This window comes from Pinus tabuliformis, chromosome X (assembly GCF_031772625.1).
Source record: "Pinus tabuliformis cultivar Carrire ecotype Pingquan chromosome X, CPIR1, whole genome shotgun sequence".
In the NCBI taxonomy this organism is placed as follows: Eukaryota; Viridiplantae; Streptophyta; class Pinopsida; order Pinales; family Pinaceae; genus Pinus; species Pinus tabuliformis.
In genome coordinates, this window is record NC_142308.1 from 320,839,112 (window position 1) to 320,864,963 (window position 25,852).

The 25,852-nt window shown below is 34.8% G+C and overlaps 1 pseudogene; it reads left to right on the forward strand.

Moving 5' to 3' along the window:
• Nucleotides 1–1,326: 1,326 nt before the first annotated feature.
• LOC149139758 (ruBisCO large subunit-binding protein subunit beta, chloroplastic-like) lies at nt 1,327–21,643 on the forward strand (annotated as a pseudogene).
• The last annotated feature ends 4,209 nt before the right edge of the window (nt 21,644–25,852 follow it).

Here is a 25,852-nt window from a genome sequence, read left to right on the forward strand (position 1 = left end):
GAAAGCATGACTAGTAGTGACAGGCATAACAAAAATCTGTTACCACCACAGTCAAGTGAAATTATAAATAGTAGAAGAGAACTTAATTTCTTCAGGTTCCATCCTCCAAAACCATAACACAGGAATGAACTTTACAATCTTGTCGACCTTAACTATCTTACTTGTTAAACAATTGCAATGTTCTACCCATTTAATGGTAATGGTTTTTAAAAGAAAATGATCATGTTGTCTCACAATTATTTGATAGTAGGCTCTACCTGCAAAATGGAGAGTGTCCTTAATAATGTATGGACTATCTTCAGCCATAAACAATGACCAGGGTGTTTGAAAAAGATTTCTATAACCGACAACCTTTCCATTTGTTTCTGTGGTACATTTGTCCATTGTGTACTATCCTGTCCAAATGAATTGAAAAATACAAATTGAAACACCTAATACAAATTCCCTTGAAAATAAATCCTTTGGCTCCGAGATGGTCTTTGTTTGATGTTTTTTTGTTTGCAGTTAAGATCCACCAGGATCACTAAACAATCCAATTCAGATGTCCATGAATGCAGCAATTTATTCCTATAGCATAAGCAATGCTCTAGTGTCATAGTATTATTGTCAATAAAAATTTTCGATTGATATCAACAACGACTTTTGATGACATAGAAACTAGGACCTTATGGGTGCAATTTGTCAACAATTATCACTGACGTAGATGCTCTTTGCCAATGCTTTTTGACACTTGGATATTTCCATAACCATCAGTTCATGCTTAGGTGTTTTTATAAAAATAGAAAAAATTAAATCTGGGGATTTTCTGAAAAATAGGCTTCAGAGAGCCATTCGAATCTTCCAAAACATGACACCTGTTGAAAAGATGAAAGAGGTTTTTGTAAATCAGCATGTTCCCGAAAAAATCATGTTTTATTTTTTCAAAATTCATCACCACCTTCTCGTAAATTGCTCCCAAAGTTAGTCTTTTATGGAAAAAATATTAAAAACAGTTTTGTCAATTTGGGCAGATTTTCCTTAAACAATTTTCGTGAAGCTGAGTGAATTCCAAGGGTTCCAAAAGCATGTTGGGTCATCTAGGAACACAACCTAGGTTCCTAAGTTTCCATGTGAATGCCCAAAATATCCAAACTAAAGGCACTACCAAATCAGAAGGCAACGCTCACTCTAGAAAAACTGTCAAATTAGTGAGGGCTCAAGAAAAAACTTGTATGTCCTAACAGATCCTTCAATATTTGGTGCTCGCATATGAAGTATTGTTTATGCATAATAGTGGTGAATTAAATCTAGATGACAAATTGGATAGCTAATATGAATTAGATCTAGATGGAATTCATGTTTGTGAGATAGCTAATATGAAGATATTGTAATTCTCTATTTCGAATAAGGGAAGATGGCATATGCTATAGGTAGTATGACAACAGTTGCCACTCTGCCTCATTGGGTAACATTGGAAAGAAGAGGAAGTTGGGTGCAGTATCTGACAAAAATGCCAGGAAATTGTCTTCTCTTGTTACTTTTTCACCCATCTCCTCTAATCGTTTAAGTAGAAGGCAGACCACGAGATTACATAGCAGAGAGAAGGTAGTCAATCCAAGATCTATGGCAAAGGAGTTGTAATTCAACCGAGATGGGTCAGTGACAAAAAAATTGTAGGTCAGAGAAAACAAATTCCATCTAAAGGAAGATTATTTTCACATAAAACTTTATTGTGGTAGATCTTTCCTTGTCCATATACCTTTGATGTTAATGTGTGGTTTGTATGTAGGTTTGGTATGACATATATTCCAACATTTTGTTGTGCACCTACTGAAAATATTTTCAAATTGTCTTGTAGGCAGGTGTCAACAAGCTTGTTGATATTGTCGGAATCACCCTTGGGCCGAAGGGCAGAAATGTTGTTTTGGAGAGAAAGTATGGTTCTCTGAAGATTGTCAATGATGGTGTGACAGTAGCTAAGGAGGTAAATTGTAGATGTGGGTTGTAAATTTTTTATGTTCTATATTAGTTTTCCTTGCCTAAATGTCTTACTGTCTTAGACCTGGAAGGAAAAATTCTCACAGGTCATAGAAAACATATTTATCTTTTGAGGATGTACCTAGTCTATGGAGTAGCCATAGTAGAGTAATGAATGACACTTTAAACAGTTGAAAAAAATACTTGTGTGCCAGATGTTGATGAGTCAAGTTAAATTTTTATTTCTTGTCTAGTTAATCTAGTCTAGTTAATGCTTTTCAATGTTGCACCTTGCTTCTGATAGGTTGAATTAGAGGACCCAGTTGAAAATATTGGGGCCAAGTTGGTAAGACAGGCTGCAGCAAAGACAAATGATTTAGTAGGTGTTAGAACTACCACATTTGTTGTACTTGTGCAAGGTTTAATAGCTTAAGGTGTAAAGGTAATTTATTTGTCCCTATTACTGGCTTAAGTATTTATTCATTTTTATTGGCCCTTTTGGTGGTTGTTGTTTAGTTATTTATTTTGTGAATTTTCAAGGCTTCACAAGGATCAAGATAGTATTTGAGTGGAAAAATAGCCTGGTTGAAGATGAAATTGTGATCGTGTTATCAATTGGTATGACCTAGTTAGGAAAAACCCAACAGATAAATCTAGCTTGTATTTTTAAAGATTTGTGGATAAGAATCTGAATCATAAGCCTGTTCAGTTTGTTGCAGCTGGAGAAAATCCTATTCAAATTACAAGGGGAATTGACAAGATAGTAAAGGCTCTTGGTTTTGAACTCAAGAATTTGTCAAAGGAGGTAAATGCACACATTTGAGCCGGTTTTAGTCTATGGTTGAGGTGCACTTTCATTAGGGGAATAGTTGATTTAAAACTGTCAGCTAGAGTTTCTTGAAGACTACATGGTAGAATTTTTAGGAGTTACTTGTCAAACATTTGGGAAAAATATTATCTGTAAGGGAGTACACATGTTGAAACTTAACACCCTGTAATTGGCATTATTCTCCAGGTTGAAGATAGTGAATTAACTGATGTTGCTCCAGTAAGTGCTGGTAATAACTATGAAATAGGAAACATGATAGTAGAGGCGAGTAAAGTTGGAAGGAAAGGTGTTGTGACACTTGAAGAGGGCAAAAGTACATAAAACAATCTGTATGTTGTAGAGGGAATGTAATTTGATCATGGATATATTTCCCCGTACTTTGTGACAGACAGTGAGAAGATGTCTGTAGAGTATGAAAATTGCAAGGTAATTGATGTGAATGAAATATTCTTGCTCTTTTTGGTTGTGCTACTACTTGTTATTACTCCTTGTAATGAAAAGAGAATGGATAGAAATCATGTGTAACATTTTTAGAATAAAATCTCATCTTAGTTGCAGAATTATTTCCCAATTACCTCCATCTATCATATATTCATGGCACATCCTTCTGGTTCAATAGAGGTTGGTGCTAGTTTTGTATGGAATTTTAAATTTTGTGCCTTATGAACCTTCTATTATTTTTGGAATCTGTATAATATTTGATTTAGAATATTGATCTAGTAATTAGAAAGAAATATGACCACTACTAAGCATGTGAAGAGGGTTGATAAATTTCTATTTATTTTCGCTTGCATTTTGAAATTTAGCGATCAGTAAATGAACTTGCATCTTTACATTTTCTTATAATTTGCAGCTATTATTGGTTGAAAAAAAGATCACAACTTCAAGAGACTTGATTATAATATTAGAAGAGGCCATTCGTGGGGGGTATCCAATCTTGATCATTGCCGAGGACATTGAACAAGAAGCCTTGGATACTCTTGTCATGAACAAACTTTGTGGTGCATTGAATGTTGGTGCTTTGAAAGCTCCTAGATTCGGAGAGTGGAAAAGGGGACACAATTTTCCTTTAGAAATTTCATCACTCTCGTAAATTTGTACTACTGCGAAATTGGTTGAGGTAACATCTTTCACAATATAACAATATTCGACACTTCCCATTTTGACATTGCTATATTCACTGGAGTTATTTTTCAAGTTTAGCTACATTAAGGACTTACATGCACTAAGAGATTAAGTACAAATTTTGGTGTGTATATAAGCAGTGCTATATCATTTTTCGTGGAAACAATCTTTATTTGGTAATGGATTTGCTCTACAAGTTCAACTTTTCATGTTAATAGGATAAATTCTCATTGAGTGAGATGTATTGAGAATAAAATCTTTCCACCATGTCTTGGTCACAGGTTTCTAATATCTTATGTAGATATTGTTTTGTTTATTCTTTCTCTGTGTAGGCACTGTTATCAGGGATGAAGTTGGATTTTCCCTTGGAGAAAGTTGGAAGTAAGGTTCTAGGTACTGCTGCCAAGGTGGTACTTACCAAGGATTCAACAACAATAGTTGGTGATGGGAGCACTTAGGAAGGTGTTAATAAAAGAGTGTCTCAAATTAGAGGCTTGATAGAGGTGTGTTATTTCTCTATAACTTAAATAGGTTTCTTTATGCAAATCGAGGCTTGAAATTATTGTCTTGTTTTCTCTGTATAGCCACCATATATAGTAAAGTGGCCATCACCCTATGGGGAGGGATCTCCTCATTAATATCATTCATGATGATGGTATTAATCTCAAATTTTATTTGTGAGTTGTCAAGATAAGAGTGTAGAAAGAAACAATTTTGATGCACGGTTTATAATTTGAATATATGTGCCTCTGAAGGAACATGCAACAATAATTACAGACATTAAATTTAAATAACTTAAGGTTTCTTTAATATGAGAATATGTTTGGCTTGATATTTAACTTCCCTATCAACCTATTTTATCAAAGGTTTTCACCAATGATATCATTCTCATTTTCTTTGCAGGTTGCAAAACAAGACTACAAAAAAGAAAATTTGAATGAAAGAATTACCAAGATTTCTGGTGGAGTTGTTGTTATCCAGGTAAAGTTTGGCATGCTGAATTCATGGTAGCTATTTGTAACAATTCCCTGTTATTAGCATTATAGCAATCTGAATCTAGTTGATGGATGTTGGTGACTGCATTTCAATGTATATTTGTCTAAAGTAAGAATCGAGTGTATATGATAGTGTAAATGGAAGGAAGGATGCTATATTTATCTAGATTCATTTATCTGGCCATCTCTAGATGGAAATGCAACCTTTATTTATCTAGATATGCCTATGACAAGATGCAATAGCCCTAATTGGACAACACTGAAACTAGCTCAATTCAGTGTTTAACTGCCATGACCAATTCCTTCATTTTCCCATAGCAGCTATGCTGCAATAGTGGTGCCTTTGCAATGTTGAAATGTCCTGCAATCTTTTCCTATGACAAGATGCAATAGCCCTAATTGGACAACACTAAAACTAGCTCAATTCAGTGTTTAACTGCCATGACCAATTCCTTCATTTTCCCATAGTAGCTATGCTGCAATAGTGTCACATGGAGCCAGGGTTAATTTGCACATGGACATCTCTCTTTTGAAAATGAAGGAAATGTGCTAGGCTCTCATCTAATATATGTTGCTAAGATATAATAAACTTATGGTGTATGAGTTATCATCATTCTTAGTCCTTAGTTGTAGTAAATGTACTGTCTTTGTGTTCATGGCTGAAATAAATAATTCTCCATTGAGTTTCTATTAGCATCATCCAGAAACTCTTTATTGATTGATGCTCTATGAAATGCATCAACTCTGAGTTACTCATCATCCACTTTCTTGCTGAGATAGAGATCAACTGCCACGGTTATGGAGCTATTGCATTTCCTCAAGGAGTTTCTAATTTTGTTTCTATACGACTGTTAAGAATTTCTCTCTCCTTACCTAGAGTGTTCTTAAGCATTCTTGGGTGGATTTCTACTTACTGGAGTCATTTCCCTCTCCCATGAGCATTATTTTCATTTGTTGGGGTGACTTTGAGCTTGATCTTGGTTGTCTAAGAGGCCATAGGTACTAGAAAAGGCCATACATAACTATAGGAGATCATTGGCTTTCCAATTTCCCTTCATTCCCATAAATCCATCGAATACATGGGTGCTGAAATCTACAAGGCAGAGCATTCTTGATGTGTATTTATGGTAGAATGTATTTATATTATAATCTTGTTAAATTGAGATCCATTACTTGAGTGATTCAAATTATAGGTTGTTCCATTGGTATTGGGAATCGTTACATGAGAACCCATTAACTATAATTATTCACCAATAATATCCAGAGGTTGTTCTATACTAGAATGATGATTGTCCAGTATGATGTATAATGAGGATAAGGTTGAAGAAATGAATGAGGAGAAATCTCATTTAGGGGGAAGTGTGGATGAAGGTTGTATTGTAGAAAAAGAAAATACAACAGTATGGAGTCATGGACAAATATGGACAAATTTTGATGAAGAACAGGTTGCCCTTTTTTGTATAAAACCTCTATCATTAAGTTTTATTAATAGTCAGAGGAAGTTTTTATGTCAAACAAAAATATTAAAATCCCCACTTTCCAATGTATTCAATCCTTCTTGAATTGGATATGTCAATCAAAAGTTTTGAATTCATACATGATATGACTCCTTCAAATTTATACCAAATCCTATGAAAGCATTCCATGTAAAAGCTTGTGACCTTTTCTTTTTAATAGATCTAGTCTAACCAGACTTGTATCTTCCAGTCAAAAGACAACTATCATTTTCAACCCTCATTCAACACTTGTTTTAGAGCCAAACTTGTACAAACTACAACTCGTTTGGCTCTATACCAAATCCTTTGAAATTATGTCCATCAAATCTTTGAATATATGACTTTCAACAGACTCTGGTCCAATCAAACATGGACTTGCAAGCCAAAGTTCTATGTTACGTGCTAGACACTAATAGCTAAAGTCCTCATTTGTGAGTATTGTAGGTGGTTCAAATATTAACATGAACTTTATTTTGTATTACTATAATGATATATGCATATATAAAATACTAAACAAGACAATTATTAGCAATAGTATTCATGACAAAATATAGTTGATATATATGACTATTCCTAAATGGGTGTCAATTCCATATAAAATTACTTCACAAAACACAATTCATAGGCTTAATATTGATTATAGAGAATAAGGAATAGAATATGGGTGTGCTTTATTTTGGAATCACGACAACAACAAACAAGGGCTGGAGGCAGTGTTAGTCCCTGCCAGGGAAGGCAGGAGCTAGATAATTATGGATAATCATGGCTAGAGCACAAAGTAAACCATGCAAAACATTTGAATGTCATCTAGACTATATAAACTATATAGAGGTAACATAAGCAAGATACTTGAATGCCATCCAAATTATATAGAGAGGCAACCTAATCTTATAGATAAGATAAGATAAGATAATTTTATTAATGTCCAACAAATGACCATAATAGGTCAATGGGACTGTCAGTTACAATGATTACAACATGCCAAGCCGGTGGACCAAACGGTCCCCTTTAACATTTCTATTAAAAAGCAGAAATACATCTATAATCCAAGTAAATGTAAATGTAGAAGCTAGAAGCTCTTGGCTTCAAAACAAAGCACTGCGATGATGCAGAGAAGGAGAAGAAGAAAAAGGAGGGGGGAAGGAGTCTCCTATCCTGTTCCTACTCCTAACATCCGAGGTCGAGAGAAGAAAACTGAGAGAAGCTTGTCAAAGTCTATTGTCCTGTGGGCATACTGGGTTGTCACTGCTATCGCTTGGAGGTTCTAGGGCGCCTCCCAGGGGTGGATCCAATCTTGGAGCGCTGGTGCAGTTTGGTGGGTCGACCCCCTCGGGACCGCACTAATCTGGTCTCAGTGTCTGTGGGTCAGTCAATGGTTCTTTTGGTGCCCCGCACTGATGGTAGCGCCCTAAAGAAGTCTGTGATCTTCTGCGTGGTGTCCGATCTGGTGGGGGGCTGAAGAGAGAGGTATATTTAGTACATCACATGGATGGATAGGTATATTGAGTACAACACATGGTTTTAATAAAGACATATCTTTCAATTAGGTTAGATATTCTGAATATGGTGTGTACTTTTCTGATTTTCTTGTACCTTTTAGTCAATATTGCTATGGAAACAACATTATGGAAACAAAAGCACTAGAGTAAGGAAAATCAAATTCCTTAATAATTATTAATAGATAGTGAATACACAGTGAGATGTGAGATTACAAGAAGAAAGAAATAAAATGATCCCATGCTAAAAACCAAAGATTCTATACCTTAATTTCATATTTTTCAACTGAAAAAACCCCTTTATGAGAATAGAGTTGCTCCTGATGTCATCAAGACTCATAGAGCTACTCCTGATGTCATAAAGATGCTCCTGATGGTAAGGAATGGCTGCTACATAGGTCCAGTATATTCAATGCCCTATTGATAGGTATATGGATAAGATTGGGGCAAAGTTTGGCCTCCAACATAGGTTTTTCCTCACACTTGTTCAAAATGGTTGTCAGGCAATCAAGGGGTAAACAATCTTTATGTAAGCTAAAAAAAGAAAGAAACTCAGGATAGTAGTTGTGGATTCACCCTTTCAATCTTTTAAAATATTAGATATTGTGCTTTACTTATGGTTTAAAATTTTGTTATTACGATATCTCGAGTTTTGATATCTATGATAATAGTGATTTAATGGGGTAAATTCAAGAAAAGCAGATGACTACACTGCATGGATGTGATCTTTCAAATCATATGACATCATTTTGAAAAGATCAGGAAAAATAAGGATGGGTATGAGAAATGTTTTCTTTGTAAAAGAATGGGTGAGACAGGTGAATGATGAGGAAAAATAAGGATGGGTATGAGAAATGTTTTCTTTGTAAAAGAATGGGTGAGACAATTGAATGTAGCTAGAAGCACACCATTGGAGCTTGGAAACTCATTACCTTCCTCGGTGTCATGCAAGATAATGGCTAAAGCAATGGCTCAAGTGCATGGAAGGTAGTTCAACAAGAGCACACAGATTTTTTACAGGGTCCGATTATTCTAGACACCTAATCTAGACTTGAGAGGCCTTGGATGGGCTCGAGACAGTGGCTAGCACCCTAGTTTCCTACAAATTGGAGCTTTATCACATACATGCTAGTTTTCTTACCACGATGTGTGGCCATGGTGAAAAGTTGAAACATTACTCTAAAAACTCTAAATCCAACCCTAAAACTAGGAAACGTTTAACCAACAAACTGCTAGAAGGCTGCAATTTTCGTGTCCTCCAAACCTGTTGTGAGTATGAACATGCCACTGACGCATAACAAGTAAATGTTTCATACAATTAAAGAACAAATTTGGCTCAACACCGGGCTCTGATACACATAGATTTAGTTCCTAACATCTTTTGCACGATTTAGCTGCTTCCCCTGAATTGAATGTCATTTTCAGTCATTAGATGAAGCTCTATACTTAGCATTCATCGCATCATTGTTGATTCATTTTGATTGAGTTTGACATTGGTTTAGTCTAAATTCAGAGAGAGAAGTTAATTAGTACTATACTATGCATTATGAATCACATTAGATTAGCACAAGTGTATTGCATTCACTTAGAATCAGCATAGTCACTCTCATTGATTACAGGGTAATGATTCATAAAAGGCTAGTGATATTACTGGAATGTAACTTTGTTATCTTACTAGCTTGTACAGAGGGATAACCATTGCTCTCTAGGAATATTAGCGGCAAGCTATATAAATTTCTACTTAAGTATAGGCTATAATTTGGACAGTTGGTCATGTTTGAATTATCTGTCAGGGGTCATGTTTCCATTGGTACTGGGAGTTGTATATTTTCTAGGGTTCTGATTTTATGGTTCACTACTGTTTGAAAGACCTGTTGATTATTTATCAAGATTTTCATGAAATATCTTCTCATGCTTTCTCAAAATTCACCTAAAACGCCTGGATATCATTGTCCATGAGCTTTGACTTAACTAAACAAAGAGTGATTGTGCCTGGATTGGTGCCTTTGTAATGTTGAAATGTCCTGCAATCTTTGCCTATGACAAGATGCAATAGACCTAATTGGACAAAACTGAAACTAGCTCAATTCAGTGTTTAACTGCCATGACCAATTCCTTCATTTTCCCATAGCAGCTATGCTGCAATAGTCTCACATGGAGCGAGGGTTAATTTTCACATGGACATCTCTCTTTTGACAATGAAGGAAATGTGCTAGGCTCTCATCTAATATATGTTTCTAAGATATAATAAACTTATGGTGTATGAGTTATCATCATTCTTAGTCCTTAGTTATAGTATATGTGCTCCCTGTCTTTGTGCTCATGGCTGAAATAAATAATTCTCCATTGAATTTCTATTAGCATCATTCAGAAACTTTTTATTGATTGATGCTCTATGAAATGCATCAGCTCTGAGTTACTCATCATCCACTTTCTTGTTGAGTTAGAGATCAACTGCCACGGTTCTGGAGCTGTCGCATTTCCTCAAGGAGTTGCTAATTTGGTTTCTGTACGACTGTTAAGAATTTCTCTCTCCTGACCTGGAGTGTTATTAAGTGTTCTTGGGTGGATTTCTACTTACTGGAGTCGTTTCCCTCTCCCTTGAGCATTATTTTCATTTGTTGGGGTGAGTTTGAGCTCGATATTGGCTGTCTAAGAGGTCATAGGTACTAGAAAAGGCCATACATAACTGTAGGAGATCATTGGCTTTCCAATTTCCCTTCATTCCCATAAATCCATCAAATACATGGGTGCTGAAATCTACAAGGCAGAGCATTCTTGATGTGTATTTATGGTAGAATTTATTTATATTATAATATTGTTAAATTGAGATTCATTACTTGAGTGATTCAAATTAGATGTTGTTCCATTGGTATTGGGAATCGTTACATGAGAACCCATTAACTATAATTATTCACCAATAATATCTAGAGGTTGTTCTGTACTAGAATGATGATTGTCCAGTATGATGTATAATGAGGATAAGTTTGAAGAAATGACTGAGGAGAAATCTCATTTAGGGGGCAGTGTGGATGAAGGTTGTACTATAGAAAAAGAAAATATAGCAGTATGGACAAATTTTGATGAAGAACATGCAACAACAACCAACTTCGATGAAAACACAAAATGTGAACAATTTGAGCTGTCTGATTTCGCAGTTATTGCATATTCAACTGGTGGATCTGTATCTTCTTGTATTGATAATATGGAAGATCAAGATTACATACAACAATGTATACACACTTTTACCTTAAGGCAAAGTGTTGCGCAAAAGACCCTCAAGGAAAACTCCCTTGAGACAAATATCAAGTTAGTGAGCAAAAATTTTTGTAAAGATGCTAGCAGTCAATTGTCCAAGGGTGATTTTTGGATGCCCTCGCAAGAACTAAAGATTGTATCCCACTATCCAAAGTATCTTCTGTCAACAACAAATGGTATGCTAATAAATGCTTCTGGGAAAAAGGCACAACACATTTATCTTTGGTTGGGAGTTTATCCATATTGCCCATGATGTAAATAGTTATAATGTCATGTTGAGTAGATTTTTGGCACACCTTTAAGAAGGTATCATTATCGAATGGGGGCTAGAAATCTAAAATGTTATCCATTGAACTAGATATAAGATTATATTTGTTTAGATGGGAAGGTTGATATAGTTTGAGCTTGTATGAATTAATTATTGGAGAATACCCTATTGCAGAGGAAGCTTTGGGTTGAATGAAATTTCATGAACCTACTATAGAATCTGTGAGCTAAATGTTTATTTTTAATATATTTTTGCCTTATACTATTTCTTATGATGGATGGCATATGATATGTAGGAAGCTTTTCACTCTATAGAAGATATTCATGCCTTGTGTATGGTCAAGAAGAATCCTAAACCTCAAATGATGACAATCTGCTATTCAAAGTTAAGAAAGATATTTTGGATATTAGAAAGTCATTTGTATCATGCTTATGCATGGTACAAGCTCTATATCCTCCAGAAAAGCTACAATAAATACTTAGCATAGAAGGATTTGCAGCTAATGGCATCATCTGGATTGTTGGTTGCCATTTCTATTATGCCCTATGATCACAAGCATGGGGCTCACCATTTTGAGCTGGAGAATGAGAACGAAATAAGTTCAAGAATGGCCAGTATTTTAAGGTTTGGGATTTAGTTTGGATTCTAAAATGGATACCAGAGAAGTGGTAAGTTATTTCAATGAAAAGGCTTATGTTCATCTGTCACTGTTTGAGATGTTTGCATTTGTATAGGTTTTTCTAGTATAAGTATTATATTTTATGCTTAGTTCAAGGAGTTTTCTTCCAATATGTCTAATAATAATATGTTTTTTTGGCAGTTGTCATGCTCAACACTTCTATCTGAAGTGGTAACTAATAGGTATAGAGCTCATTAAAGAATTTATTTTTGAAATTAAGTCTTTCCTTGATGTTGCTGAGAAGTCACAGCACACATATATTCTTCTAAGCCCTTTTTATGCTTGTACAGGTTACCTCCCATATGTCTTTCCATATGTACCTTGTACCTTGTTACCTCCAAACTTGCAAGTTAACTGTTACCTTCCATATGAAGAATTATCAGCCACTGAGACAGACATCAATGTTTCACCTGCCAAAGGTCCCAATGTTCAATCAAAAGCAGTACCCATAGCAGCAACTCCACCTCTAGCTCTTGTCCTAGATCTTCTTGGTTATTTGATAGGTTTAGGCAATGCACTTGTCCCTAGAGATTAGTGAGCAGTAGGCTCAGGGGGGTATTAGATAGTCAATTCCATTTCATTTTGTAAAGAACAAATGGAAAAAATTGGCTTTATTGTTGTTAGATGTGAATTCTATTTACTATGATAAGCGTCAACCTGATTAAAGGAACTTGTGATATTTGGTTAATGTTGTGTGCAAGCCTCCATTGCTTGTTTTACTTGCATCATCAGTAGGTCAAGGCCTTAATATCAATGGGAAACTTATATGGCGCGATGGTCAAACTTTTTACAGCTTGAAGTTTTAGAATAACTCTTTCAGTCTTGCAGCTGCTGGAGTCTAGACCTCTACAGGTGCAGTTCATAAAATGTGAAAATAGTTGAGATATTAGTTCTATTTACTATAAATATTGCTAGTTTAATAGGATGTAGATGCACATCTATTTTGAGTCCTTTTTCTAAGTTTCATTTCTGGTAAATTAGGTGCCACCATTGCAGCCTGGGAGCTCAGCACACACACTGCTGCCAATGGTATTGTTTCAAAACATATCTCCTGAACTGGAAAACGTTCTTTTGTAGGTGGAAGTAAAAACTAATCAACAACTTGTTTGGTATTTTAGTGATAATATTCCATTTGAAGTTTTCTTCACTGAGGATGGCAGGATGGAGCGTGCAACATTTCTGGAGGTAATAATGAATGCTAGGATCTAAATTTTAAGCTTTGGAAGTTTTCTTCATTGAGGATGGCATGATGGAGAGTGCAATGTTTCTAGAGGTAATAATGAATGCTAGGACCATTCCCTCTCCGCCACTCTGCCTGTGGCTTCGACTCTGTTGGATTTTTAGGACTTTTGGGTCAGTTGGACTGGGCAGGATGGACAAGTCCAAGAGATCAAAAGGGGAAGAGGAAGAGCACATAGATGTGAGCTTGTTCTCTCCATTGAAAAGCTGCAGGAAATCCAGGATGAGCTTGAGAGGGTAAGTTCTCATGCACTCTGAAAACTTCTTTTTGGGGTTATTTTATTTTATTTATTTTTAAATTGGTTTTTTTCTTATCTTTTTTGAAAACCTTTTGCCCATTCCTTTCTCTATGTATTATTTTTTTGTTTTATTGGTGCATCTGTGGATTGATTGAATTTTTGCTTGTCCGTGGGCTGCTTGAGAATGATTTGTTACAACCCTTAAGAGTGGGTTTGAGGAAAAGAGCAGTTTTTTCAGTAAACCCACACTTCATCTTCATATTCTTTCAGTCTTTTGGATATGGACATTTTGATTGGTTTACATATGTTGTTTTTCCAACAGTGTCGGGGAAATTGTTTCAAGGAAAAATTGAAACTAGAACATCCTCAAATTAGTTATTTCAGTTTTTTTTCCATATCCTTTTATTGTTTGGGTGTGAGTTGGTAAAGCTCAGGGTTCAACAAATGTAATATTTTGTGCAACAATTCTTGATCAGTTACAATCTGGCTGTTTACTATTAGGTTCATAATGACCTGGTGACCCGAGGCTCTTTCAATGTAGTATGCTGCACTCCTACATCCCTTTTGGTCTCAATTATAGTTGACATGTTTATGATAAGGTCATAGTGGCCTGGTCACCTGGGGTACTCTTGGTCTAGTCACTGCCCCCAAAGGATCTAACAAGGTTGCTAGACTTAATGGAAAAATATCGCAATTCTATTCGGCACCTGCCCTTAGGGAAGGGTAGACCTGCCTTACCTATATGGTTGTTGATAGTTGGCTTATTCTTACATTCATTATTTTATTAGTTGTTGGAAAGCTTTCTTGGAGGAATTAGTGGATAGAGTTTAAGTTGGATTCTCGGTGACAAGCAGAGTATTCCTACATTACGTATTTGTAATTTCATAGTTTCATTCACATTGAGGAAGAACCAGATTCATTGTATCACTTTTGTTTTCCCTTTCCCCACTTATATAGTGAAGTTGCAGCTCTAGATTTATTTTTTCCTTCTACTTTTTCTCTCTGAGATTGAATATAGAGTCTCCAGTACCTAGCAGAGCCTTTTTCTCTTCTATCATAAGATGCATGTGTGTGTAAACCTATGTAGTTGATGAAATAAGTTTGGAGTGGATTGAAATAGTGATATTTTACTGTGGTGGTGGTGATGAATCATTTTTTCAATTGAGCATAACATGTCTATATGATACAATGCAGAAAAATGGAAAACAAAGTGAAATTTTCATAGGGTGCATTGAGCTGCTCTCTTTTGGCTATTCATCTCCAATTGTGTTGAATGTTAGAAATGGGTTCCAACTGTTTTTTCAATTGAGCATAACATGTCTATATGATACAATGTAGAAAAATGGAAAACAAAGTGAAATTTTCATAGGGTGCATTGAGCTGCTCTCTTTTGGCTATTCATCTCTAGTTGTGTTGAATGTTAGAAATGGGTTCCAACTGCAAAACGTTTTTTCTTTCATGAGACTACAGAAATCAGTCTCCAAATGAATTGAAAATGTCTTGGTGCACTCTGGGTTGTTCTATCACTAGTCTTGCATGGGATGTTTGTATTCAGGTTATTATTTTTTTTAGTTATTATATGATGTCCAACTGTGTGGGGCCTTCTACATGGGTAAATTGCACTTGGGTATTATGGACAATTGAGTCCTTAATTATTTTTTTTGCTTTGCCTTTCACTATAGGGTCTTTAACATTCATTACTATTTGATACGCTGAGCATTTGCTTCTGGTAGATTTGATGGGTGATGGCACTAAGTTTTCTAATCTATTTCTTTTATTGAGATATATGTGTTTGATAGGTTGGGCAATGTGTGATCTGATCCAAGAGGTATTTTAAGGTGAATGGTATATGATTTTTTGTAAATTTCGCTTGACAAAGTAAATGCTTCTGATGGATTGTAGAATATTTAAAGATATGTGAAGGGCAGGTGATATTTCATTTCCAATTGATTTTTTTTGAAAGAAAAGGTAAGTGTCTGTTTAAAAGTTTGAAAAGAAAAAATTCATAGCAAAGTGTTGATTGCACTGCGAATGCCTTATCATCTCCATCTATAGTTTATAGAGAGGAAAAGCAGGAAACTTGCTTGCCATTTTTCACTCACTTTTATTTATTTTCACTCAATTCTGTTGAAATATGCAATTTTTTTTGTTTGAAATTCATCGTGTAGCTGCAATTTTTTATTATTATATAAATCAATGACTATAAATGTAATTTTAAGGATTGCCATAACTCTTCACATAATTTTTTAAAGTGTGCTAGCTCAATGGAAGAGTGTCTGCTTTACAAGCAGGAGGTTGGTGGTTCGATTCCACTGTGCACTAACATGAATTAATCAATGATTTTGTAGTTCATTTTTAATTAGATGTTTTTATATCGATTTATTTCAATGGTGAGATATTTCTGGATTCATTGTTTTATATTGTCTCTAAAGAAACAAAAGTGATCTTTAAATAAAAAAATTATCGTCTCTAGAGAGACAATAGCTAGTATTAATGAAAAATTGTCTCTAATCGAACTGTTGTCTTTAGAGGGACAAAAATGAAATTGTCTCCAGAGAGACAATAATGGTTGTGTTATATATTGCCTTTATAGAGACAATAATATTTAAGACAATAATCTTTAACACACTATTTTTTAAGACAATATTTTTTGAGACATCCACTTAAAGACAATATTTAAGACAATACACAAGTTTTTTTTGTCTTAAGTTAAGACAATTTACCCAAAAATTGTCTCAAATATTGTCTTAAACCCCTCCTTTATGTAATAGTGTGGTAAATATTAAATATCCCAAAGTAATACACACTGTGACATATACACTAATATGTACATCCAAATTTAAATTTAACTATATATGTAAGTTTTTAATATATCAGTGTACATCACCGCACGTTGTTTGAATAGAAACTACGTAAGAAAATATCCTATAGCTCACTTATACAAGTTTTTAGTATATCACTGTACATCACCGCACAGTGTTTGAATAGAAACTCCGTAAGAAAAAAATCCTATAACTCATGGAGAAATTAGTTGACATGCATTATGCACTTACAGTGAGAATCCATGGGTTGTTATTTATAGCACGCATAAATTTGACTTGTCATTACAGGATTAGCAGAAACTCCACGTTCCGGTCAATTTGTGATAGTTGGATGTTTGTTTCATGTTAATGGATGATGTTGTGAATATCATGTTCTTTCAAAATTTGTATGTTGGTTTGGAAGATTGAATTTTGGATGATGCAATTGTTTTTGAGCTTTACATTGAAGGCAACAAAGCATATCTGCAAATTTTCATAGTACATCATAGATCATTTTATTCAAAATGATAATGAAAAATAACACATAAAAGATTCTATCCATAAGATTGATAATGCAAAATAACACAAAATATTCTATCCATGAGTTTGACAATCCTCTCGACATCTAAATAAGTTTTTCCAACCTAAATTTACTTCTGTTGTTTTTCTCTTTTCACTGTTCTCTATGTCAAATGTAATGAAATTTCCAAGAAGACATTTGGTTTCAATTTTTGGACAGATGCTCCTTCTTGCCCCATTGTTGTGACAACTGGAAACTACTACAACATAAAGAACATATGCATGTATTCTTTGTACATTTTCTATAATACAATGTCTTCTAACTTACCAAAATAAAAAACACACTATACAATATAATATAATGAAAATATTTATTTTTTTTGCAAAAATACTCTAACAATAAGCTTCTTATATACAATAAAGCAATATCAAATTTGTCCACTAAATCCCCATGTAGGAGACAAAAACATAATCAAACTTCAATATCAAAAACAAAATTATAATAGGAATTCAAATTTTTTTTTTCCAAATAGTAATTGATTTAAAAAATAAATATATTAAATTTGTTCACTAATTAAATATAATTTTTAATCTTTCTCAAATTAATAATATAAACAATATATTTCTATCTTTCCTACCTTCATGGAAAATGATTATCTTCTAATTTTAAAATATAAAATATATAAAATAAAGTTATGATCACCTAATTATGATAGCCTGGATGGAAGAGGAAAGGCCACTGCTCTACCTTTCCAAAAACTACTTTAGGAAGCAGTAGTGCTTCTCAATCACAAACCCTAAACCAGAGAAATCAAAGAAGTTATTGTCCATTAATTATTGTTCTTGGTCTAACTAGTACAGTATTAATGCCCCATTTTTTTTCAGAAACATCAACATTGCAAAGAGATGCATATTTCAAAACCCATCTCATATTTAAAAACCCATCTCAATTGACTCTAGCTTTCATGTACCCAAGCACTGGTTGGCACTGGTTGGAGCAGGCAATGCGGGCAAATGTCTATCAAAAGAGCTTCGTCAACAACACCCAATACTCCGAGGCTGCCATCTTCATCCTCCAATGAGCCTTCCTCTCAATTACTGTTTTCGTTTCTTCGCCTCTATAATCCCTTATTTCTCTTTTACCCCAGATAAGCCGTCTTCATCCTCCAATGAGCTTTCTTTTTCTTTTATTTTCTCTTAATACGTGCTACTTCTATGACATTTTTTTATCTTTCTTTTATTTTCTCTTAATACCTGCTACTTCTATGACAAATGTTTTTTTAAGCCTCACCATCACTTTCTTCCACTTGGTCTTCCACCACACTCCAATGAGCCTTCCTCTCAATTACTGTTTTCGTTTCTTCGCCTCTATAATCCCTTATTTCTCTTTTACCCCAGATAAGCGGTCTTCATCCTCCAATGAGCTCTCTTTTTCTTTTATTTTTTCTTAATACGTGCTACTTCTATGACATTTTTTAATCTTTCTTTTATTTTCTCTTAATACCTGTTACTTCTATGACAAATGTTTTTTTAAGCCTCACCATCACTTTCTTCCACTTGGTCTTCCACCACACTCCTCTGCTTCTCCCTTTGATATTGTTGTTATTTTTCTTTTACCCTCTCTGGCTTCCCATTCCCTTTCACGTATTTCAGAGAGGCGCTCTACTTCTAAATTCTCATGTTAGGCATCTTTTGTTTGGAACTTAATTACTAAATAGTGGTTCCTTAACCTTTTTACTTCTCATTTGTTCTCATGTTTGTTAAACTATGTTTGGTAAACCGTCTATGTGTAGGAAATGTTCTTCTCTAGTCAAATGTCTCTTTCCAATAGTAACTTAAGGAGTTGTCTATAATGCGACTTTGGCATTGAAAATTTCTAATTTTACTAACAAACATTTACAATTTTGCAAATTTTGATATTGTAAATAAATTTCTTGTTTTAGTTGGAGCAACTCCATTCACAATTCCAACAATCTCTTATCAATCATTTCTGAATTTTAAAGCAAGCTCACCATATTCTCATATTTACCACTTCTTTCTCATACTTTATGAAACTACTATTTCCTTGGTTTTCATCTCATACTCTTATTCCTTTAAACCTCATTCTTAAATTTTCATACAAATTTCCATCTAAAATAATACAATGATAAAGAAAATATTTTCTAAAATAAATTAAATTTGAAAAAAAATTATTATTTTTTAACATGATTTCATATATTTTTATTTTTTAAATAATAAATATATTAATAATTTGAGAAAAGTTGAAATTTAGAGAAATTATTATAAAAGAGATAAAATTAAAAACTTATAACATTAAAAAAAAAATAAGTTTACAGGAGATTAAACTTAAACCAGAATTTGCCCATCCCTTCTCGGTTGATTCCAAGCCTTCTTCTTCGACTCAAACACCGGCTGATAAACACATCAGAACAGCAAGAAATGAATGTAAGGATAACGTGATGAGAACAATCTTCATTGTGAACAATTTAAAGTCTAGGTTAACACTTTACTTATTCAAACATATACCAATATTTTTATTAATTTCATTTTTTGAAATTTAATTTAGAAATAAAGAATACAATGAATATTTTTTGGAAAAATAAATAAATTATTATTATTATTGATCAGTAATATTAAAATCAAATTATGATATCTCTTATATTTTTAGAAAAACAAATTAATTTTTTGGAAAAATAAATTAATTATTAATCGAAATAAAGAATACAATGAATATTTTTTAGAAAAATAAATAAATTATTATTATTATTATGGATCAGTATTATTAAAATCAAATTATGATATCTTTTATATTTTTTAGAAAAATAAATTAATTTTTTGGAAAAATAAATTAATTATTATTATTATTATGATTATGAACCAGTTTTATTAAAATCAAATTATGATATCTCTTATCGAAAATTTAGTAAAAATTTTACCTTATTTTTCATAAAAAAAAAATTAATTAATTTATATTTTGAATGAAAACAAAAGAAATACAAACTCTAAAATCTAATTTTAATTTTGATTGTTTATAAACTATGTTAAGAAAAATAGAGTATACTTGGTCTTAAGCCAGTATTATGAAACCTGATCTTAAGCCAGTATTATGAAACCTGATCCCAAGCATTTTTTTAAATGTAGTTATTAATTTCAACCACAAAATCCCTTTACCCCGCTTCAAATACAAAATTATGTATAATCTAGATACTACATCCTCATATCTAACATGCCTTTATAAAAAATGGGTACAACTTCCTGTACCCTCTAATCTTATTGAATTTCTCTTAGTCATAATTTTATCTTGCCATTCAGACCGAACTAGTTTTCTTACCACTGACATGAATTTGTTGAGAAATAAAGAAGCATAATACAAATTTCTGTAAAATTTTGGAGATTGCTAGAAATAGCCACATTCAATCATGTGACACACGCTTAAATTCTCACTTCACACACCAATATGATGGAATTAGTCCTTGGCATGGAGCCAAAATACAGCCGCAATAAAAATAAAGTTAAAAGGCTTACAATACTATCTATATTGATACAAGTATCTTAATATATTGAAAAAAAAGGTATCGAACATGTCAAATATATTGATACAACTATCTTAATATATTGAAACAGAAAGTAACAAACATGTCAAAATACCCAAGTTGTTGCAATCACCAACATAATAAGATAAAGAGTTGTACCATGACCAATAAATTGTAATGACAATTTTGTGAACAATCTTGCTTGTAATAATTATATTTTTCATACAATTCAAAAGAATTTGTTTCAAAATTACCAACATGTACATAGAGAGAGTGTTGATGTTAGCATATTTCAAAACAACGGAAGCAATCCTAAAATTAAAGCACTAAGATGATATCAATAAAATGTTCTTTCCTTTGTACATAGGTCATAACAACCCATGTTTGCCTCAGGTTATGTCATATTTTAGTTGGATCACAACATTACATATCATTAATTAAAAAACTTCATAATACCGTTTAATAGTACACTTTGATAGAGTGACCTAGAGTGCTTTCTTGGCTTCAGATCCAAGAATGGCTTCAGATCCAAGAAGACCTAGCCTCAGCAAAGATAAACGCTCTCAAATAACAGTTGAATAGTCACATATTTGAATAGTCACATGAGAAAAAACCTGCAACACATCCAAGAAAAACGTTTACAATATAAATTAAGAGCTTAATTCAACAAAATTGGATAAAATTATTCAGATGGTGATAGCATACAACTTACCCTTTTAGACTGACTGTCAATGTACCATGAAATTACAGTATTGTAATAGTACATGAATTATAACAACTTATTTGATGGGAGCCATAGCAGGCGCAAGGGTGCATAAACAGTTTGTTCCACTTGCTTCCGATTATGCGCATAGAAGAGTACGAACAAAACCATAAAACCGGCCAGGATCATATCGCACCGCCATCCATGAAAAGTGGTTTCCATATTGTTGAGCTCCGATGCGATTTGGAGGCGACGCGTGTCACCCGCATGACATCAGCAAACGAAACCCATCGGAAGTTAAAGCTCGGTGAAAATCTGCCTTCCGATATCCTCTCCATCGTCCGATCTGGTTGCGTGTTCTCCGCCGTTGATCGATTGAAGCTGCATACAAACCTGGGTCAATTCAAGTTTTGCGTGGAGTGTTTGTCTTTTCAGTTGACCGCCGTGGAGGAAACGCTGAGGCCTTTATTGCATTTACGAAGGTTGGTGGAGGCCCGTCTTAAATGATTATGGGCACACACGTAATTTTTGGTGGAGTCCCATTAATATGGGCATGGGCGCATAGTTTTAATTCTTTTTATATATGTTTTATATACTTTTTATACGGCATGTATTAAAACCAAAAAAAAGCGTATGTAATAAGTTAGTTTTTTTTGTGTTGACTTTTTTTTATGGGGCACACGGGAGGTAAATGTAATGCGTTCACAGCAGCGTAAAAATATGATGGCGCAGTAAAAGAAATACACACAGCAGTGTGTAAAATGAGAAGAACCAGATGATGTAATTTCTGGAATAGCAAAAACCATGTGTGGTTTTGCACAAGCAGTGCATAAAGATAATGGTGGAGCCTAAGTTGTTTTTACACCAGTGAATGTAAATTTTGTTTTACAGCAGTAAGCTCATGTAAACTTTTGTTACAGCAGTAAGTTGTTTTTCACAGCAGTGAATATGAAAATGATTTTACAGTGGTAAATCTTTGTATCAGGTTTTAATGAATAGAATGTTTTTATGGTGGTGAAATACTCTGTCTCTCAGTAAAAAAAAATTTTGAGTCTTCCTGTGCACAAAAAGATCCTGGAGTAAAGTAAAACAGAGCATTGTCTCTATGTGTGTGTTTGAAAATTGGTTTTGGTATTTCCCCAGCAAAAAAGAGCAGGCTCAAGCTCTTTAAAGAAGTTAAAGAAGCTGAAGGGAGAAGGTTGTTGCTGCAGCAAAACTTCTCAGGCAGACAGAAGACTCAGACAACAAAGGGTTCAGGTATTTCTCAAAGATTTTTCTTTGTGTTGCTGCTGAAAGAAACAGTCAGTTTTTTTTAAATACACAGTCAAGGAATGGCTAGCACAAGCACTGGTATGGGTATGTTTAACACCCAGCTCCCACAGTTTAATGGGAAGAACTATGACTACTGGTCAATAACCATGAGAGCTTTAATTGCCTCTCAAGATTTATGGGAAATAGTTGAATCTGGGTTTGAAGAAGTAGCAGATGAAAATGAGTTCAATGCACTAACTCAGGGAGAGAGAGATCAGCTGAAGAGCAATAGGAAGAAGGATGCAAAGGCCATTTTATTGTTGCATCTAGCAGTAGACCAGAGTATATTTCCAAGGATAGCAGTAGCTAAAACATCAAATGAAGCATGGAAAACCCTCAAGACAGCCTATCAAGGCATGGAGAGAGTGAAGACAGCAAAACTACAATTGCTGAGAAAGGATTTTGAGAACTTGAAAATGAAGGAGTCAGACAACATTGAATCTTCACTCATGTGATTGGTGTAATCACACAAATGAGAACTCATGGAGAAACCATTGAAGATAGAAGGATTGTGGAGAAAATATTGAGGGTCTTACCCTCAAGGTTTGATGCCATAGTCACCACCATTGAAGAGACAAAGGATCTCTCAAACTATTCAGTTGATGAGCTACATGCATCACTGATAACTCATGAGCAGAGGTTGAGTAGGAATGAAAACTCATCCCTTGAGCAAGCCTTCAAGACCCAGATGTCCTTTGGAAGAGGAAGAGGTCAAGGCAGAGGAAACAGAAGAGGAAGAGGCAGAAGCCAGAACAGAGGTGGAAGGAACAGCCCATCAAATGCACAAGGAAGAGGCAGCAATACAAATCAGAACCAAGGCCAAGGCAGCAGCCAACAAGGAGGACAACATCATGCTCAAGGACAAAGGTATGATAAATCTAATGTTCAATGCTATTATTGCAAAAAGTATGGACATTATGCTAGTGATTGTAGAAAGAAACAACATGATATGAATAGCAGACAAAATGCAAATGTTACAAGAGAAAACAGCAGTCAAGAAAATGTCCTGTTAGCTTGTAACATGGCTGAAACACATAGTGAGGACATATGGTTTTTAGACTCAGGTTGCAGCAACCATATGACAGGGAATATAGCCCTCTTTTCAGCCTTAAATCAGAATTTGAAATCAGAGGTCACACTAGGAACTGATTGTAAAGTGTCTGTTATGGGAAAAGGGGAGGTAAAAATATTTACAAAACAAGGAGAAAGGAAAACCATAGCAGATGTCTACTATGTCCCCGGAATGAGATGTAACCTATTGAGTGTTGGACAGCTTATCCAAAAGGGTTACAATGTTTACTTTGTAAATGATGTGTGCACCATCATGGACATACCACCCAGCAAAAGATGCATTGCTGAAGTGAAGATGACAAGGAACAGGATGTTCCCTCTCAGGATCCGGGCAGATTTGAAAAACAAAAGAGAAATTGCAGCAGTTACCCAAGAGGCTTTCCAAAGCGTGCCAAAGGATGAGAATTGGTTGTGGCACTTGAGATTTGGACATCTCAATTTTGGAGGTCTGAATTTGTTGAGTAGGAAAGGAATGGTGAAAGGATTGCCATTGATAGAGAAGCCAGACAGCCTTTGTGAAGGCTGCATATTGGGAAAACAACATAGAGAAAGTTTTCCATCAGGGAAAAGCATAAGGGCAAAGGCACCCTTAGAGATCATCCACTCAGATTTATGTGGACCGATGCAAGCTCCATCATTAGCAGGCAGCCAATATTTCTTAACATTCATTGATGACTGTACAAGAAAGACTTGGATATATTTCCTTAAAAACAAAAGTGAAGTGTTTGAGAAATTCCAAAATTTCAAAGCACTTGTGGAGAACCAAAGCGGGCTGCACATAAAAGTATTGAGAACTGATAGAGGAGGTGAGTATATCTCCAAGGAATTCCTAAGATTTTGTAGAGAAAATGGAATTCATAAACAGTTTACAGCAAGGTACACTCCGCAGCAAAATGGAGTTGCTGAAAGGAAGAACAGGACCATCATGGATATGGCAAGGAGCATGCTGAAGGCAAAGCATTTGCCAAATGATTATTGGGCTGAAGCTGTAAATTGTGCAGTGTATATTTTGAACAGGTGTCCTACAAAAGCAGTCATGAACAAAGTGCCAGAAGAGGCATGGAGTGGGAGAAAGCAAGGAGTTACCCACATGAGAGTTTTTGGGTGTGTGGCCTATGCACACATACCAGATCAGCTAAGGAGGAAGTTGGACAGCAAAGGGGAGAAATGCATCTTCATTGGATACAGTGATGAATCCAAAGCCTACAGGTTGTACATCCCATCTACCAAGAAGTTCTTTGTAAGCAGGGATGTTCAATTCATTGAAGAGGAAGCTTGGGATGGAAGCATAGAGAAAACAGTGAATGTCAAGAGCTGTTTGTCTCATGATGAAGATGAAGAGGAAGTGGCTGAAATGAATCCCCAAACAGCAGCGCCAACACAAGGACAGCAAGGTACACCATTGAGGACAACACAAGGACAGCAAGGTACACCATTGAGGATAAATGAGGGTGCTTCTCCAAGCACACCACAAGAAGGAAATTCAAGTGCATCTTCAAGCACTTGCACACCAAGTGAAAGAGGTAAGAAATTTAGAAATCTAAGTGACATTTATGATGAAGAAATGAATTCCTTATTTGCCTTGTATTGTCATGTTGATGATCCTATTCATTTTGAGGAAGCAATCAAAGATAGGAAATGGATAGAAGCTATGGATGAGGAAATGAATGCCATAGAGAGAAACAAAACATGGGATTTGGTTGAGCTACCAAAAGGCAAAGAAGTCATTGGTGTGAAATGGGTTTACAAGACCAAGAGCAATGCTGAAGGCAAGATAGAAAGGCACAAGGCAAGGCTGGTTGTCAAGGGGTACAAGCAGCAGCATGGGAGAGATTATGAGGAGACTTTTGCACCGGTTGCAAGGATGGAAACCGTGAGAGCAGTGTTGTCCATAGCAGCACAAAACAAATGGAAAGTCTACCAAATGGATGTGAAATCAGCATTCCTAAATGGAGTGTTAATGGAAGAGGTCTATGTGGAACAGCCTCTCGGATATGAGAAGAAAGGTGAAGAGCACAAAGTGTGCAAATTGAAGAAAGCTCTTTATGGGCTGAAGCAAGCGCCAAGAGCATGGTACAGCAGGATAGACTCATATCTATTGGATAATGAATTTGACAAATGTGAAGGAGAGCCCACAGTCTACATCAAGGAAAAGGATGGTAAAATTTTAATTGTTGTCTTGTATGTAGATGATGTTATTTTCACTGGAAATGATATTTGTCTTATTGAGAATTTTAAATCAGTCATGAAGGATGAATTTGAAATGACTGACATGGGTTTGTTGAGATACTTCTTAGGCATAGAAGTAGATCAAAATGAAAAAGGGATTTTTAT